This window comes from Capricornis sumatraensis, chromosome 2 (genome assembly GCF_032405125.1).
Source record: "Capricornis sumatraensis isolate serow.1 chromosome 2, serow.2, whole genome shotgun sequence".
In the NCBI taxonomy this organism is placed as follows: Eukaryota; Metazoa; Chordata; class Mammalia; order Artiodactyla; family Bovidae; genus Capricornis; species Capricornis sumatraensis.
The window spans coordinates 158,441,399-158,460,349 of record NC_091070.1 but is presented as its reverse complement, the minus strand read 5'-3'; the positions used below and the strand labels follow the sequence as shown (position 1 = coordinate 158,460,349).

General features: G+C 36.8%; 1 protein-coding gene across 1 annotated transcript in view; it reads right to left on the bottom strand.

The window, feature by feature from the left end:
- COL24A1 (collagen type XXIV alpha 1 chain) overlaps window positions 1-18,951 on the bottom strand; it is a 378,135-nt gene that overhangs the window by 218,612 nt on the left and 140,572 nt on the right. The window lies entirely within an intron of this gene.

Here is an 18,951-nt window from a genome sequence, read left to right as displayed (position 1 = left end):
ATGGAAAAAGCAATAAAAAGCAAGACAAGTAGAAAAATCATATCTTTAAAAGTTAAGAAGGCTGCAATTAAGTATGAATATCAGCTAGAAAAGACAGTTCAGTGGAGGGATAAATATGATAATTTGTGCCAACTAATAAGATAGACTAGCAAGGTTGATTCTGGAAAACTCATTTTAGGGAAAAAAAAAATCGAAATTAAGTGATACCAATTCATCCGGTATGGCTTAGGAAAGAAATGTCTTGATTCCAATTTAAACTTGGGTTCTGTGGAGAAAATATTACTTGTGGATGTTTCTGCCAAGAGAAAAGGCAGTGGTAACAGAAAGACTGGACACAAGGTCAGATTTCTGGAAGCTTTGGAACAGAACACATTCGATTCAGACATGCCCATTGCTTTTCTAAGGGAAATCAGGGTTACCTATACCTTCTCTCCCTGGAGGAGGAAATAGCAACCCACTCCAGTATTCTTGCCTGGGAAATCTCTTGGACAGAGGAGTCTGGCAGGCTACAGTCCATGGGATCGCAAAGAGTTGGACACAACTGAGCGTGCGCACATGAGCATGCATACACACACACCCCTTCTCTGCCTTGAGTAATTTTTCTTTATCTATCTTCATCTGCAACACTTACATTTTAAATAAGAGATTAAATAATATATTACTTGAAAATCTTTCTTTGACCTCCAGTACCCTGAGTTAGGTCCCATCTAAGACCCTCACACCATCCTAGGGTCCTACAAGGTGACTTAACCCTGGCTGGTTTGCTATTCCTCATCAGATTATAACACAGGTATGTATAATAAATTATGTATGTTACATATATAATAAATTCCTGGAGGGCAATTTTATCTCTACTAACCACCATATTCCCAGAAACTAGTAAAACACCTGGCACATAATAAATGTTAAAAAGTTTTTATTTGTTTTTTGTTGTTGTTGAACAATGACGTGTTTGGGTTTTTTTGCCAAAAAAAAGATGACAACATGGCTAGTGGCTACTTTTGGCCCCTTGGTACCAGTTTACAACCACTGGTTCACAGCGTCCTCATGGATAAATTCATAATTCTCATCCATTCAAAAGATAAGCCTAGAACACCATCTTATACTTGAAAGAAAGCTGTAAAAGGTATAAAATTTGTCATGTTAAAAGAACTCTGGGAGTCTGAAAAGGATCTCACCAGCCAGATATGAGATAATATGAACTTCAATAAGGATAAAAATTGCAATGGAATGAAACATGTCAAATATGTTTAAATTAAAAAGTTCAAAATGATACAGTAACAAAAAATTATTCACATTTAGAAGCTGAAAGAGAGCCAACTCATTTCCAAAACTGGTAAACAAAGGTGAAGAATCAAATGTTTATTCTACCTTTTCTATACACACTATAACTAACCAAAGAGCAGATTAGGGGATGTAGTCAAGCCAATAAACCAAAAAAAAAAAAAAAACCCAGAGAGAGAGAGCAAGAATATCACCATTTTGCAATACCCTACATGATCTAATGTATTAATATATAGGGAATTGAAGCATCACAACTGTTACTGATTTGTGCTTCCTGATGAAAGAACACAATATCACCCACAGTCTTGCCAAAAACAAACAAGCAAAACAGACTTTGGTCAGGCCTCTATATGTGACTACTAATTTGCAGGAAATACAGAGGAGGGAGAAAACGTGCTTATCTGCATCATGAGACTATAATCAGCAAAACCCATGCTGTTGGAAACTCTACACGTTAAATGACAGGGGATCTTCAACGATTATAAAGTGGGGAAAAAACAATGGAAAAAGAACTTTTAAACTGAAAGAAACAAGACTTAAAAAAAAAAGACTAAACAATAGTTTTAAAAGATGTGCACTTGAGTGATAAACTATAAAAGAGGAACTGCTTACTTTCGGAAGGAGAAAAGAGGCTCGTGGCTGGGTTGGTATCGATAAAAGTTTCTGGGGATAACCGGCAGTCTCATTCCTAAACTTTGTATTAGTTGTAAGAGCATTTGTCTTATAAATGCCTGTGCTGTACATTTGTTTTATATAGTTTTCAGTGGCTGAAATTTATGTTCAATAGAACAGTAAAAAAAAAAAAAACGGTATTGTGCTTCTGGGTTAACTTGGACTATGGAGTATATACATGAACATCGGCTCCTTTTAAACATGAAAATTATAGTAAAGGAATGTGAAAAAGACAAAAGTACCAAAGATGAGGGAATAAGAGACAAAAGATGTCAAAAAATTGGATCCTATATTATAGCCATTTAAGTTGACTATTTTAAAATTAAAACTTTATTTAAAAGTTCAGAAGCACATCAATTTAGTTATTAAAAAGAGGGCATGGGGGGGAATGCTCTTCAAATAGTATACCTCAGAAACTTGGCCAGAGAATATTTTTATTATATAAAAAATTCCATACCTGAATTTTTGGTATGGATTGGGTTACCATCAGGTAAAGATCTTACCTTTTAAATAATAATATATTTAAAATATAAAAATCAGAGTTAACCTTGGTCAACTGTATTTTAACGATAATATATATCTATAAAAGATATCCTTTAACTTTCAAATTTACTGTTGAAATTGTTAATCAAATGACAGGACACGGCTACCATTGCCAAGTAGCAAAATTTCAAAGAGCTTAGAAATTGAAAGATTTAAAAATACACTGTTCAGCGTCTATAACTTTCATTTTAAAAAACTATACTGGCATGAAACTATATAGAAAGAAAATTTAAAAATATAATAAAACGCTCTAATTCTGATTTTTTCATTTAAAATATTTTGGTAAATATTGAAAAGTCAAAATGGTTTCTTCCACAATGCACTTCACTATCTCTATGGTCACATCACAACTGAAAACATAACACCTTACTGAGGAAAAGGACTAGGAGTTTGATTTCTGGAGATTTCTTTAAAAAAAGACTGTGATATAATTGATATATAACATATTACTTTCAGGGTAAAACACCTGTATATACATAGAAATGATTATTACAATAAGTCTAGCTAACATCCATCACCATCGTTATAATTGTGTATGTGATAACTTTTTATATGTACTCTCTTAGCAACTTTCAAATATACAATACAGTATCATTAACTATCCCACCATGTTATACATTACATTCCTATGACTTACTTACTTACTGGTTTATTTTAGCCTTTGTTGTCTGTGCTTCTGGTGTCAAAGAGTAAAAGAAAAAGAAAGTCATCACCAAGACTAATGTCAGGGAGCTTCTGCCAGTGTTGTCTTCTATGAGTTTTATGGTTCAGGTAGTCCAATCAAGCTTTATACCCAATTTGAGTTAATTTTTGTGAATAATGTAAGATAGAGGTCAAATTTATTTTATTTTATTTTTTTTGCATGTGCTGTTCAATTTTCCCCAAACCATTACTATATGCACTGTCCTTTCCCTCACTGTATATACTCTTGGCTCCTCTGTCATAGATTAACCGACCATATGTGGATGGGTTTATTTCTGATCTTTCTTTTTTTCCTTTCTATTTTGTTCCACTAATCTATGTGTCTGTTTTTATACCAATATCATACTATTTTAATTACTAAACCTTTGTAATGTAGTTTAAAACTAGGAGGTATAATGCTTCCAACTTCTTTCTTCTTTCTCAAGGTTGCTTTGGCTATTTGTTATCACTTATGATTCCATACTGGAGAAGGAAATGGCAACCCACTCCAGTATTCTTGCCTGGAGAATCCCATGGATGGAGAAGCCTGGTAGGCTACAGTCCGTGGGGTCACAAAGAGTCGGATGGTTTGTTCCATTTTTGTGAAAGATGCCACTGGAGTTTTGATAAGGATTGCACTGAATCTGTAGATCACTTAGACAAGTATGGACATTTTAACAATATTAATAATTCTTCCAGTCAATGAACATGGAATATCTTCTCATTTATTTGTGTCTCCTTCAGTTTCTTTCATCAATGTCTTACAGTTTTCAGTATACATGTCTTTCAGCTCCATGATTAAATTCATTCCTAGGTTTTTGTTTTGTTTTGTTTTGAGGCAAATGGGATTGTTTTAAGGTCTCATTCTGATATTAGTGTATTGAGACAACTGAAAAAAAAAAAGAAAACTGATTTTTTGTATCTTGATTTTGTATTTTGCATCTGGTGCCTCTTTAATAGAAATAGTTTAATCACCATTTTTTATCAAGAAGCAGAAAAGTCAAGAAGCTTTAAAAATAATAAGTAAAATGTGTCTTCTATTTTTGGACTTCTAACATTTGTTTACTGTACTGAGAAGAGTGATTCAGCATTCTCTCCAGTAAAAACAATGTTTTATTATTCTCTGATCACTAAAAGCTGGAGCCTAATTCACATCCATTTTTAAAGCAAAGCATGAAAATTAAAGCACTAACAGATTCCATTAGTTTCCTAAGTCATAAAAGTAAAACATTGTCTTTACTACTCTGGCAAAGTGTCCTAATAGGATAAATATAATGTTCTATGGTATCCATTGAGCACATTAGTACCTCTTTAATAGGAGTAGTAAGTCTGTTTTATTTTGAAATATATAGTTCTTCTAGGTTAAAAAAAAAGTTTAAAATGGTAAATGGATAAATAATCCACAATAATTAATTCAATGGATAAACTAATTATGGTATATTGGTAAATGAAACAACCTGGATGTGGCAGCCTGGATTAATCTCAAATACATTATGCTAAGTAAAAGAAGTCAGACCAAACAAGAGTACATACTGTGTGAATTCATTTACATACAACTTTGGAAAAATGCAAATTCATCTAAAATGCAAAAAGCAGATCAGTGGTAGCCTGGGAAGAACTGGGGCAGGAAAACAAAATGAGGGATTACAAAATGTGAGAAAGTGTTGAGTTTGATAAATACCTTTTCTATCTTGATCTTGGTGATGGTTTCACAGGTGGCACATAAATGAAAAATTATGAAATTACACAATTTAAAATATACACCGTGGCTCAGATGGTAAATCTGCCTGCAATGCAGGAGACCTGGGTTCCATTCCTGGGTTGAGAAAACTCTCTGGTGAAGGGAATGGCTATCTATCTTTCATTTATATTTTACAATAGTTAGGCACATGGAGATATTCTGGAGCACTTCTTACCAGGTTAGTCAATAAACAGCAATAAATGTTTTCTACCTCCTTGGTAAGGCCAATTTACAGGGACCGAGTAGGGAAAAAGTGCAGAAGCAGCCTTATGTCAGAAGATGAAAACTAGGGAAAAATGGAAGATTCTGGAAGTAAGATTTATTTTTAGGGGAAACATCAAAATCTCAAATACTAAGAGAAATAATGGAGTTTCCAGTGGGTAGCCATTTCCTTTTCCAAGGGATATTCCCAATCTAGGGGTTGAACCCAGGTCCCCCACATTGTAGGCTGATTCGTTACCATCTGAGCTATGGTGTATATTTTCAATTGTGCAACTTCATAATTTTTCACATATGTGTAACCTGTGAAACCATCACCAGATGAAGATAGAAAAGGTTATTTGTATAACTCAGTACTGTGTGGATCACAGCAAACTGTGGAAAATTCTTTAAAAAATTGGGACTACCAGACCACCTGATCTGCCTCCTAAGAAACCTGTATGTAGATCAAAAAGCAACATTTAGAACTGGACATGGAACAACAGACTGGTTCAAAATTGGAAAAGAAGTACACTGAGGCTGTATATATGCAGAGTACATTATGCGAAATGCTGGGCTAGATGAAGCCCAAGCTGGAAGCAAGATTGCCAGGGGAAATATCAATAACCTCAGATATGCAGATGACACCACCCTTATGGCAGAAAGTGAAGAGGAACTAAAGAGCCTCTTGATGAAAGTGAAAGAGGAGAGTGAAAGAGCTGGCTGAAAATGCAACATCTGAAAAACTAAGATCATGACATCTGGTCCAATCACTTCATGGTAAATAGATGGGGAAACAATGGAAACAGTGAGAGAATTTATTTTCTTGGGCTCCAAAATCAGGGCAAACAGTGACTGCAGCCATGAAATTAAAAGACACTTGATCTTTGGAAGAAAAGCTATGAGAAACAGACAACGTAATAAAAAGCAGAGATATCACTTTGCTGACAAAGGTCCCTCTAGTCAAAGCTATGGCTTTTCCAGTAGTCATGTATGGATGTGAGAGTTGGACCATAAAGAAGGATGAGCACAAAGAATTGATGCTTTTGAACTGTAGTGTTGGAGAAAACTCTTGAGAGTCCCTTGGACTGCAAGGAAATCAAACCAGTCAATCGAAAGGAAATACCTTAATATTCATTAAAAGGACTGATGTTGAAGCTGAAGCTCCAATACTCTGGCCACCTGATGGGAAGAACTGACTCATTAGAAAATACCCTGATGCTGGGAAAGATTGAAGACAGAAGGAAAAGGGAACACCAGAGGATGAGATAGCTGGATGGCATCATCAACTCAATGGACAGGAATTTGAGCAAACTCTAGGAGAGAGTGAACGACAGAGAAGTTTGGCATACTGCAGTTCATGGGGTCACAAAGAGTCAGACATGACTGAAGGACTGAACAACAACCCACTCCAGTATTCTTGCCTGGAGGATTCCATTCACAGAGGAGCTTGGTGGGCTACCATTCATGGGGATGCCAAGAGCCAGACGTCAACTGAGGGACTCTCACTTTCACTTTTCATATGATAAATATACACCTCGATTATACCTATATAAAGCTATACAAATAAAAGCTAATTGGTATTGGGTGTTTTAGAAAATCATTTGCTCTTTGGTGAGCAACAGTTTGTTATGATTTGAAAGAAAGAAAACAGAATTTATTCATTGAACCCGGCCCCAGATAAAATTTGTCAAATTCAGAATTTGAATAGTTTTGGAAGTAATAGCACATTCAATTATAATAGATTAAAAATAAAGCATATATTTGGGGAAATTTCCACTTTTATGTTATTTTATAATATAGCTTTATTTTTTATTTATTTTTTAAATAATTTTGGGGCGAATTTGGGGCTCATTTATTCACTTCTCTTTAACATGGTGCCTAAGCATTTCCAGGGATACAAATAATTTTTTTGTAATGTTACTTTAGATACTCTGTTATTACAGATGAGTGACATTTATGTCATTTAACTGTCAAGATTTTTTCATTGATTTCTATATACATTGTGCATTACATACATAATACAATGTGATTTGGCTTAAATTTATCTTCTGGGTAGTTTATAAGTCTAAACAAAGAGGAAGGCATTGCTTTGAAAAATAGTCATGTTGAGAAAAGATAAAATAAAAAAATCACTTAAAATAGGGTAACATACAAATTATGAACTCCTAGAGGGCAAAGTGGAGAAGGCAATGGCGCCCCACTCCAGTACTCTTGCCTGGAAAATCCCATGGACGGAGAAGCCTGGTAGGCTGCAGTCCATGGGGTCGCTAAGAGTCGGACACGACTGAGCGACTTCACTTTCACTTTTCACTTTCATGCATTGGAGAAGGAAATGGCAACCCACTCCAGTATTCTTGCCTGGAGAATCCCAGGAACGGCAGAGCCTGGTGGGCTGCCATCTACGGGGTGGCACAGAGTCAGACACGACTGAAGCGACTTAGTAGTAGTAGAGGGCAAAGTTATGCAAATCCTCATCTGGTGCTGGGCACACAGTACAATAAATAAATATTTGATGGCTGGAATTGATGAACACATTAAAAACAAATTCTATTTGAATAATTATATTTTCAATTATGCAGTTTCTAAAGTTACCCTTTGAAAAAATCACCAATTAGTATATATTCTATAAATAGGTTTAAATTTTACATATGCAAACAAGAAATGAATGCATTCAGAGGGAGAGAGATTCTGAAAGGGGGTAATCTGGTTTGAGAAATGGATCCAAAAAACAATCATAAGATTTTGTTCTTTAGCATTTGTGGAAGTACATGCCATGTCAAGGAATATACTGAGTCCAAGTACGAAAGTAATAAAAGAAGATTAAAATGATCTTTTCTGAGTGAGGATAATCCATCCAAAAGTTAATGCCAAGAAAAATATTGGATAGGACAAAAGTAAAAAAATCAGTTTCTCAGTAAATTATAGAAACTAAACTGTAACACAGTGTGTAACTGCAAATTAAGAAACTGCTCTGTCTTCTGAGAAAACCACAAACAGAAAGCATGAGCTTCTGGAAAAAGAAATGCAGAATAAAGAATTCATCCAAGTATCTGGCTCGCTTTCATTTTCTTGCTGTTTTAGATCTAAAAATCCATCAAAACCAGATTTTTTTCATTATGATACTGATGAAAATCTTTGCAAATGATTATTGCTATTTATATTTTTCCCTTTTGCAACTCTGTACATTTAAGCAGTAAAAATAGCACAGCTGAACTCTAAATTCCATTTATATTTAATATTCTAAAAACTCAGCAGAGAAAATCCACAAAGATGATAAAATGCCTTACAAGATAGCATACACTGTCTCCTGAATAAAACTTTGCTTAAATAGTATTTACAGAGTGTTTGAAGACACACACACGAAATAAACCCTTCAAAGTCAGCTGCAAGTCTTTTATTCTACAGAAAGCTATAGAAAACTATCACTAAACTTATAATTTTAAATAAATTATTTTGATCATTATTTGATACTTAAGTTTGGATAACCTATAGTGACAAAGAGCAGTTCTGTAGTAGACTCGGGAAGGGAGGAACATGAAGGGCAAAATGGAAAGATTACAAAGGTGAACAAAGAAATTTTGGGGTTTGATGAGTAAGTTCACTATTTTGATTTTGGTGACTGTTTTACAAGGTAAACATATGTCAAGAATTATCAAATTATACAATTTAACTATATGCAGCTTTGCTGTATATAAATTATACTTCAATAAAACTGTAAAACAAAAAGCAATATTTTATATAACCACCTTTTTTTTTTTTGGTAAACAATAGCTGTCAACCATTCAAAGAACCTCAGAAAATTTGTACTCAAATAAAAATCAGCGAAACTCAGACTTCAGAATGTTTTGGAGATAATAACATGACTGTGATTTAATACTTACCTTTAGATAAATATCATTGTGGGTACTCACTGTCTATGTATTTAACTCATTTAGAATTCTTATGAGCACCTTAAAGAGTATCTAGTCATTCCTTCAACACATAGTTACTATGTGTCAGGCATTGTTCTTGGTACTGAACATGTACTAGAGAAGGAAGATATTCCCTGGTTTCATAGAATGTATATTTTGAAGACTCTTCACCTTAGATTCTCATTTCATTGTAAATTTGTGGTAGGGAGTGAGAAGCTGGGTGATTTAAAAACTCGATTTATATTGTTACTGGGAACTGGTTTATATCAATTGCCCATATTTGTTCTAAATACATAACTATGGGCCAGGGGCTTCTCAGGTGGCTCAATGGTAAAGAATTCGCCTGCCAATGTAGGAGACGTGGGTTTGATCCCTGGGTGGGGAAGATCCCCTGGAGAAGGAAATGGCAACCCACTATAGTATTCTTGCCTGGAGAATCCCATGAACAGAGGGGCCTGGTGAGCTACAGTCCACAGGGTTGCAAAGAATCAGACATGACTGAGCGCACACACACACACACACACACACACACACACACACACACACACACACATACACACACACTCACACTCACCCATGGGCCTGGGGCAGTCTATGTTTTTCTCATTCTCTTGTTTTCCAAATGGAATGAATATTGTGGCCATCTTGCTTTTCTCTAATATCATATACCGACTAGTTAAGATGTAGACTTACATCTGTGCCTCACTGAGAATCCACCTCACCCAAAGAACCTGGCCTTGGAGCTCAAAGCAACAACTGACCAATAGGTTGGGTTATTTTTCTTTGGAGAAAAAGGAATGTATTTTCAGTTATGTGGATGGCTGCAGCATATTACCAAAGGCATTTGAAAAACTATGTAAGTGGGAAGAAGGGTATATAGGGAACCAAAGGCATAAAATGTAGAGGACATTTCTTTTTATCTGCTCACCATCTCTTTGGGAAACGACCCTCTTCCCCAATCTGTAGTGTGTGTGCTTCTGGTCCCCATCGCAGTATTTAGGGGTAGGTAAATGATCCAAATCCTGCCAATTACAGTATTCCCGTTCCAATGGATGTTGTGATTGATTTAAAGATGACCTAATCCCAGTCAGATTGGCCGCAGTCCATTTTAGAATTTCTGCTAGAGCTAAGCAGAAAGAAGAGCGCTTTCCTTTTGCTAAAATCGATCACTCTGAGAGCAACATAATCCCAGAGTTGCCAAAATCCACTGTTGCCACAGCATGTTGTGAATGAAGCCAATAGAGATAAGTTAAGACTAGGAGATGAGGGTAACTTGGTTATATTCCTCTAGTTCCTGTATCTAGTGAAACCTCTTGGCACATGCACTGCTGGACTTCCTGACTACTTCAGCCAGTCCTGAAAATTGGCTGAAAATTGTTTGAGTTAGGTTTCTGTCATTTTTAATGGAAATAGATCTGACTAAAACACTGAACTATCTGCAGTTCTCTAAATACACACAGCTTCATCATATACCTGTTCTGGAATATCCTTACCCTATGTTTGCATTTGGTTAAGTTGCTACTATTTCTTCATCAGCCAATCTTCTTGGAAGTCTGTCTTACCTCCCTGCCCCAGGTTCCTTCATCACACAATTTGTTACCAACTCAATTATATCATGATCTGTGAAGCTTATCATAGTTCCTCTTAGTCAAAATCACCAACATTGTTCCTTTATATTCCTACATAACTATTAACATGACTTTTTAGTACTTAATGCACTATATTATAATTTGGATGTGTTTCTTTATTCCAATATGTGAGCTGAGGGAGGGAAATGAATGTCTCTCACTCATCTTTATACCTCCAACATTTAACTTAATATGTTGCTGAAGACAATGCTCCATAGTCTCGAATTTTGCACCTTACACAAATGAGGTACTTGGCTTTCCTCTTACAAGTCTCTCTTCAGGGAATTTTTCATAGTAAAGAGACAATGTCTTCCCCTACAGTAACAGGCAGCAATACTTACTGTCCAGATAATAATGTCTTTCTCTGGAACCCATTATCTTTTATAGCTGCCCATTATAAAAGATCTAGGTTACCTCAGCTCAAAGTTCCTCTTATATAATGCAACCCACTGCATATGCAAATAGCACCCAGCTCTCTTCACATCACCCTCTGAGAAATGAAGATCACTGAGTCAGTGAAAAAATGTTGATACTCCAGCAACTACTACTGCTGAGAGTAATAAATGATCCTTTGTCTCTGTCCCAGGAGCCTTGTGTGTTCTCCTAGAATCTATGAAGTGGTTAAGCTAACTTGTTGTCTTGCCAATAGGATAAAATATCAGATCCTTCACAGTCCCTGATGATTCTAGGGATGGGAATGGAATACTGGTGGAGAGAGAGCTTTCTGGAAGAGAAAGTATGAGGGCTTCACCAGAAATGATAACAGGATGGGATATGGGAAGAATTCATGGGAACTGCCAGTGAACATGACCAAACTGTACAGTCAGCCAGGCAATAAGTTGTCCCCAACTATACCACCTGCTAAGAGGAGGAACTGGGAAAGATGGCTATAGACCAAGTACTGGGAGTAGGAAGCACCTTCAGAGACAGTTGACTTAGTTGTTGTTAACTCTTATTTGGGTGGAAAGATATCCTCATTAATCTGTTGAGTAGCCTCAGGTCTAACTCACTGTGACAACAGTACTATTATTAACAGTAACTGATAAGATTTATCCTAGATTGGCAGAAAATTCCATTCATGGACTACCATCTAAACTGAGTATGAAAAGATAGAAATTTGTGAACATTAATGGGATCGAAAAAGCAAGAGAGTTCCAGAAAAGTATCTACTTTTGCTTTATAGACTATGCCAAAGCCTTTGACTGTGTGGATCACAACAAACTGTGGAAAATTCTTCAAGAGATGGGAATACCAGACCACCTTACCTGCCTCCTGAGAAATCTGTATGCAGGTCAAGAAGCAATAGTTAGAATTGGACATGGAACAACAGACTGGTTCCAAATCAGGAAAGGAGTACGTCAAGGCTGTATATTGTCACCCTGCTTATTTAACATATATGTAGAGTACATCATGCAAAATGCCAGGCTGGATGAAGTCCAAGCTGGAATCAAGATTGTCGGGAGAAATATCAATAACCTCAGATATGCAGATGACACCACCCTTATGGCAGAAAGTGAAGAAAAGCTAAAGAGCCTCTTGATGAAAGTGAAAGAGGAGAGTGAAAAACTTGGCGTAACACTCAACATTCAGAAAACTAAGATCATGGCATCTGGTCCTATCACTTCATTGGAAATAGATGGGGAAACAATGGAAACAGTGAGAGACTTTAATTTGGGGGGCTCCAAAATCACTGCAGATGGTGATTGTAGCCATGAAATTAAAAGACGCTTGCTTCTTGGAAGAAAAGCTACGACCAACCTAGACAGCATATTAAAAGGTAGAGACATTACTTTACCAACAAAGGTCCATCGAGTCAAAGCTATGATTTTTCCAGTAGTCATGTATGGATGTGAGAGTTGGACTATATAGAAAGCTGAGCACGGAAGAATTGATACTTCAAACTGTGGTGTTGGAGAAGACTAGGAGGTCAGACCAGTCAATCCTAAAGGAAATCAGTCCTGAATATTCATTGGAAGGACTGATGCTGTAGCTGAAACGCCAATACTTTAGCCACCTGATGTGAAGAACTGACTCACTAGAAAAGACTCTGATGCTGGGAAAGATTGAAGGAGGGAGGAGAAGGAAACAACAGAGGATGAGATGGTTAGATGGTATCACCAACACGATGGACATGAGTTTGAGTACGCTCCAGGAGTTGGTGATGGACAGGGAGGCCTGATGTGCTGCACTCCATGGGGTCGCAAAGAGTCAGGCACTACTGAGCGACCGAACTGACCAATGGGCAGAAAGCAGGCAAATCAATACAACTATCACTGGTTTACCTGGGAGATAAGGGGGAAGGTTCCATATTTTTTTCCACAATACCACTGACATTAGGATTGGCTGGCTACTGAATACTGTTTCTGACACAGCTTGGAATCAAAGGCCTTATTCAACTGGCACCAATCTACTTTTTACAATTTTATCTGTCACTCTGTACCAACACAAGGACTCTGTATCAGCTAGCCAGTTTTAAGCACTGTCCGTACATCCACCATGAATATGGTTCAGTACCTAGATGTCCATCTCTGCTCGTGCGATTTACCCTGTCTGTACCGCCCTCCTGCTTTCCTGCCCTTATTCATCAACAATCTAATTCAAGATTCATCATTTCCATGAACTCTTCCCTAATTATCCTATCTCGTGTTAATCTCTTTCTACTAACACTGAACTATACTAACTATTCTAATTCTCACATGATGCCATTATCATTATGTAACAGTATATGTACATATCTTGTCTTTCTCAAGCAGGCTGTAAATTTCCCCAAATTATGGATAATACATACATTTTCAAATATATCCTACTGTGTTCACCAGGCACAACCATGCCCACCGTAGGAACTCAAGAAATAATTTTTTTATTGACTGATTTAATCACATTTTCTTTCAGCATTACCTTCTGAGTAACAACTAGGAACACCAAATTAACCCAACAAAACCCAGGTGGTAAAAGACGCCAAAGATCTAGTTGGTTTAAATGATGGGAATTCATAAGCACTAAGTTCTATTCAACTCATATAGCTGGCCACAGGCGGCCTTATTCTGGTTAAGTTCACTAAAGTGCTAAAACAGACATTTAGAAGCACAGCTTGACTTTATATGAGCAGAGTCTCCAAATGAACTTCAGTTTTGGTCTCTAATAAAGACCACCCTGGTAGAAAAAGAGGGCCCACTTCATGTCCACTTCTGGTATCTCTGTGATTAGTGGTCACTTGTGCTGTAAACAACTGGCTTCATTTACCAAGAACATCATCCAAAATTCAACTACTTGGAAATCGCTGTAGCCCAGGGAGGTTAACAGCTGAATAAACAAACATTCTAACTATCCTGCTACCAAATTTGAAGGTGGTTCACTGCCAGAACTGGGAGGAAGCATAAGGTCAGTGCTCAAAACTGATATTATTATGGTTAAAGAAAAAGAAAACAGTCTGGCATAGTATTTTCCATATATTTTTATAAAAGACAAAGAACTATTATGGAAAAAATTTGACCCAGAGAGATGTTATGGGGAGGGAGGTGGGAGGGGGGTTCATGTTTGGGAACGCATGTACACCTGTGGTGGATTCATGTCAATGTATGGCAAAACCAATACAGTATTGTAAAGTAAAATAAAGTATTAAAAAAAAAACAAAGGAAAGAAAAAACAACTATGTTTTAAAAGTACATGTTTTGAGATACCTCTAATATTTATAATTCTGTAAAAAGCTGAATGCACAGGTATATTTACTTCGTTACAGAAATTTAATAATTCACCTGGAATAAGCAAAATGCTAAGAAGCAAGAAAAAAACTTAAGTAGTTTGAAGTGACATTTGTTCAGATGATCTTTAATGATGAATAGTTTTTTCAATGCCAATGTCAAATTCTACAACTCAAAATTCATTGTGTTAGTTTCAGCTTTCTGTTTAGTGTTGAAATGTAAATATCCTTGAGAGGGAATTATATTGCCCTTAGCTGTTAATCAGTTAATGATGGAAGTGAGATATATTTATCAGGTCTTTCTCTAAAACTAGGCTTTGACAAGAAGGGTAAATTATGGAAGGAAAAAGATACACTGGTTGTTTGAAATAGATAAGAACTCATGCCCAAGAGGGAAACAATATACACAGGAGAGACCAGAGGCCTCAGGAAAGAAATTCTTTGGCTATTTCTTAATTTTCTCTGAGAACTACACTGATCCTAGACTATTAAAGAATGACCTGATTTTCTATTTTTATCAAACCTAATTAATCTTGATGTTTGGGAAAAAGAGACAGTGGGGGCTTTACACAGTCTGAATTTAGTATTCAGTTCAGCCGCTCAGTTGTGTCCGACCCTTTGCCACCCCATGGACTGCAGCATGTCAGACTTCCCTTGTCCATCAACTCCTGGAGCTTGCTCAAACTCAGGTTCAAGCTCTTTGAAGTTAAGACCTAATCTAATTCACCATTTTTTTTGTTTGTTTTAGTGATTAACATAAAATAGGTATCTCTAGGACTTCCCTGGGGGTACAGTGGATGAAGAATCCACCTTGCAATGCAGGGGACATGGGTTTGATCCTTGGTCCAGGAAGATTCCACCTACAATGGAGCAGCTAAGCCTGAGTGCCACAGCCACCGAGCCAGTGAGCTGCAACTACTGAAGCTCTAGTGCCTGGAGCCTGTGCTCCTCAACAAAAGGAGCCATCAAGGTGAGAAGCCCACACACTACACCAGAGTAGCCCCCGCTCTCTGCAACCAGAGAAAGCCCGCGAGCAGCGAAGAAGAGTCAGCGCAGCCAAACAAATAAAATAAACTAAAAGTAGGCATCTCTAAAGGATCTGTGAAAATTAGTAACTTATTTGGATTTTCTCTTAAAGAGGAGCCAGAAAGGCAAGGATACTCCTATAGTTACATGGACCTTTGGTTCTAAGGATCAGCCAGTCACTAATATCTATATGGGGTTCCCTGATGGCTCAGTGGTCAACAATCTACCTCCCAATGCAGGAGATGTGGGTTCGATCCTTGGGTCAGGAAGATCCCCTGGAGGAAAAAATGGCAATGCACTCCAGTATTCTTGTCTGCGAAATTCCATGGACAGAAGAGCTTGGAATGCTATAGTATATGCGGTCACAAGAGTCAGATGTGATTTAGCAACTAAACAACAATACACATCCACGTAAGTGCCAATAAAATTGTATGTGGAGAGAATGTCCGAGATTAGTACCATCATTCAAGATCTAAAACATGTAGGGTTTGTGCTCTCTATTAGAGCATGGTTTAATTTGTCAGACTAGCCCCTACAGAGATCAGTTTTATTCTGGAGAATGACTGTAGACCACCACAGCCCCAGTTGCAGCTGCTGTGTCAGATGTATTGAATAATATTATTACCCAAGCAGATGATTGAGACCCCCTTCACATGGTGTGTAATCACTGATCTGGCAAATGCACCCTTTTCATTTATGATTTTTAAGAGATTGAAAGGTAGTTTACATTCATGTGGGCCCCTTTCAATCTAGAAGTATTAGCAGTTCATCTTTACAGAGACAGGTATTTTAGTTAAGTGTGCCTCTCCTCCCTTTATAGGTTTAACTAGCACCACTGTCCAGGGAATTACAGAATACCTGACCCACAGGCATGGATGCCCACAGAGCACAGCATCTCTACATTGAAGGAAATATAAAAGTGACCCCCACGATACGATCCATTTGTCTTAATCCACCTTGTACCATCTAGAGGTAGCCAGTCTCATGGAACATTGGAACTGCCTTCTAAAGTTATAACTGAAGAACCAGCCCAGAGGATGTTTTGTCTCTAATAAGAAGGATACACAAGTTTGGAAACCAAGAAGTAGAAGTGTGTGTGGTCCTATCTGCCATCACTTCTAGTAAAACAGGATAATTTTTGCTTTCTGTCCCCACAATCTTGGACTTCACAGGGATGGAGATCCTGATACCCAAAGGGGCTCTCCCTTGACAGGAGACACAGCAAAGCTCTTAAGCTAAAAATTATGGCTTCTACCACTGCACTTTAGATTTTTTATGACAAGATATAAGCAAACAAAAAGAGAGGTCACCAACTTGGCATGGTTAATTGACTGAAAAACAGGAGAAACAGGAGGAAAGACTGCTTCATCCCAAAGAGGCAGGAAGGGATTTATGTGGAATACAGGTGATACAATGGAACTCCAAACAAAAGCTCATGCCCTCGGTTCAGGTTAGCCACTAGACAAGTCACCAAGACCTACTGAGAAGAAGGTGAGAGTGAAAGGGATTTGAAATGGATAGTGAAGGAGGGAGAAATAAGTACCAGTTGTGGCCCCAATGTAACTGGATCGACAACAGCTGTAGTACATCCCATTAAAACAAACAGACCTATTAGGCCAAAAATCAGTGTTGATACAGCACATGAAAAGAAACTCAACATAAAAAAAAACAAACAAACAGCCCAATAAAAAAAAGTGGACAGAAGATCTAAATAGACATTTTTTCAAAGAAGACATACAGATGGCCAAAAAGCACAAGAAAAGATGTTCAACACAATTAATTATTAGAGAAATGCAAACCAAAAGTACAGTGAAGTATTACTTCACACTGATCAGAATGGTCATCATCAAAAAATCTACAAACAATAAATGTTGGAGAGAGTGTAGAGGAAAGAGAACCCTTCAACATTGTTGGTGGCAATATAAATTGGTACAACCACTATGAAAAACAGTATGGAAGCTCCTTATAAAACTAAAAATAAAGCTACAGTATGATCTAACAATCCTACTCATGGGTATATATTCAGAGAAAAGCATAATTCAAAAAGGTAAGTGCACTCCAAAGTTCACTGCAGTACTATTTACAACAGCCAAGACATGGAAGCAACTGAAACATCCATCAACAAACGAAAGGTGTATGTATATACAATGGAATATTACTCAGCCATAAAAGAATGAAATAATGCCATCTGAAGCAAAATGAATATAGTTTCTTATGCTAAGTGAAGTTAGCAAAAGACAAACATCATATGACGTCATTTATATGTGGAATATAAAAAAAATGATACCAATGAACTTATTTTACTAAAAGGAAATAGACTTACAGACATAGAAAATAAACTTATGGCTACAAAAGGGGATAGTGGAGAGGAGCAGGGAGATAAATTAGGAATTCGGGATTAACATATACATACTACTGTATATAAAATAGGTCGACAAGGACCTACTGTGTAGCAATGGAATTCTACTCAATATTCTGTAATGACCTAGATGGGAAAAGAATCTAAAGAAGAGTGGATATATGTAAATGCAAACCAATTCACTTTGTTTTACATTTAAAATTTACACAACACTGTAAGTCAACTAAACTCCAATAACAATTTTTTTTTAATTTAAAAGAACTACATGAGGTGATGGATGTACTAATTATCTTGATCATGATAATAATTCCACAATGTATATCAAGTCATCACTTTGTATACTTTTATAAATATAATTTATTTGCTGATTATTCCCAGTTATTTTTCAATGAAGTTACAAAATATCATAGAGCTTCTTATCATTAAAACAACATGACAAGTGTGTAGGAACAGACAACCATTCAAGTGGAACAGAAAACAAAGTTCAGACATAGACCCAAAAACCATGAAAATTTAGTATATGATAACAGTGACATCTTAAAATCACTGCTGCAAATACAAATTGCTTAACAAATGGTTCTGGGACAACTGAGAAGCCATTTAATAAAAGATAAACTTAAGCATATATATTGCAATATTCACACACACACACACACACAAAGCAAGTAATTTGCTCAAGGTACTCAGGCTACCTCCTCAATTCTCATTCATTCTGAGTTTCAAGTCTACAATTTTCTATAAGTTTATAAGATTAATTTCCTGTATATCCCACAGGCACTTTAGCCCTAACAAAATTAAAACCAAAGCATTATCTCCACTCACCCTAAATATCTTCCTCCTTTTTTATTCTGTTTTTAGAATGAAGATCTACATTCTCCCCAACTGTTCAAGCCAAAATTATTACATGCATCTTTTATTCCTTTCTCACATGAGTTGAATGAACTGGACTGTGATTCAAGTGCTGTGAATCATATTTCCTAATTATCTCTTGAAGCCGTCCTTTCCTCTCTATTTTTACAGGCCCTCATCATTAGCCCCTTGGCCTTGCATTATCCTCCCAAATAGCCACAGTCTTGCCACCTCTCCTTTTTCTCCTCCTTATCATCTCTCCCGGTCTCCTTCTCTTCTTTGTTCCATCTACCACTTACACATTGAAATACATTTCTGATAATTGTATTCCTTTGGTTAAAATTTTTTGATCATTG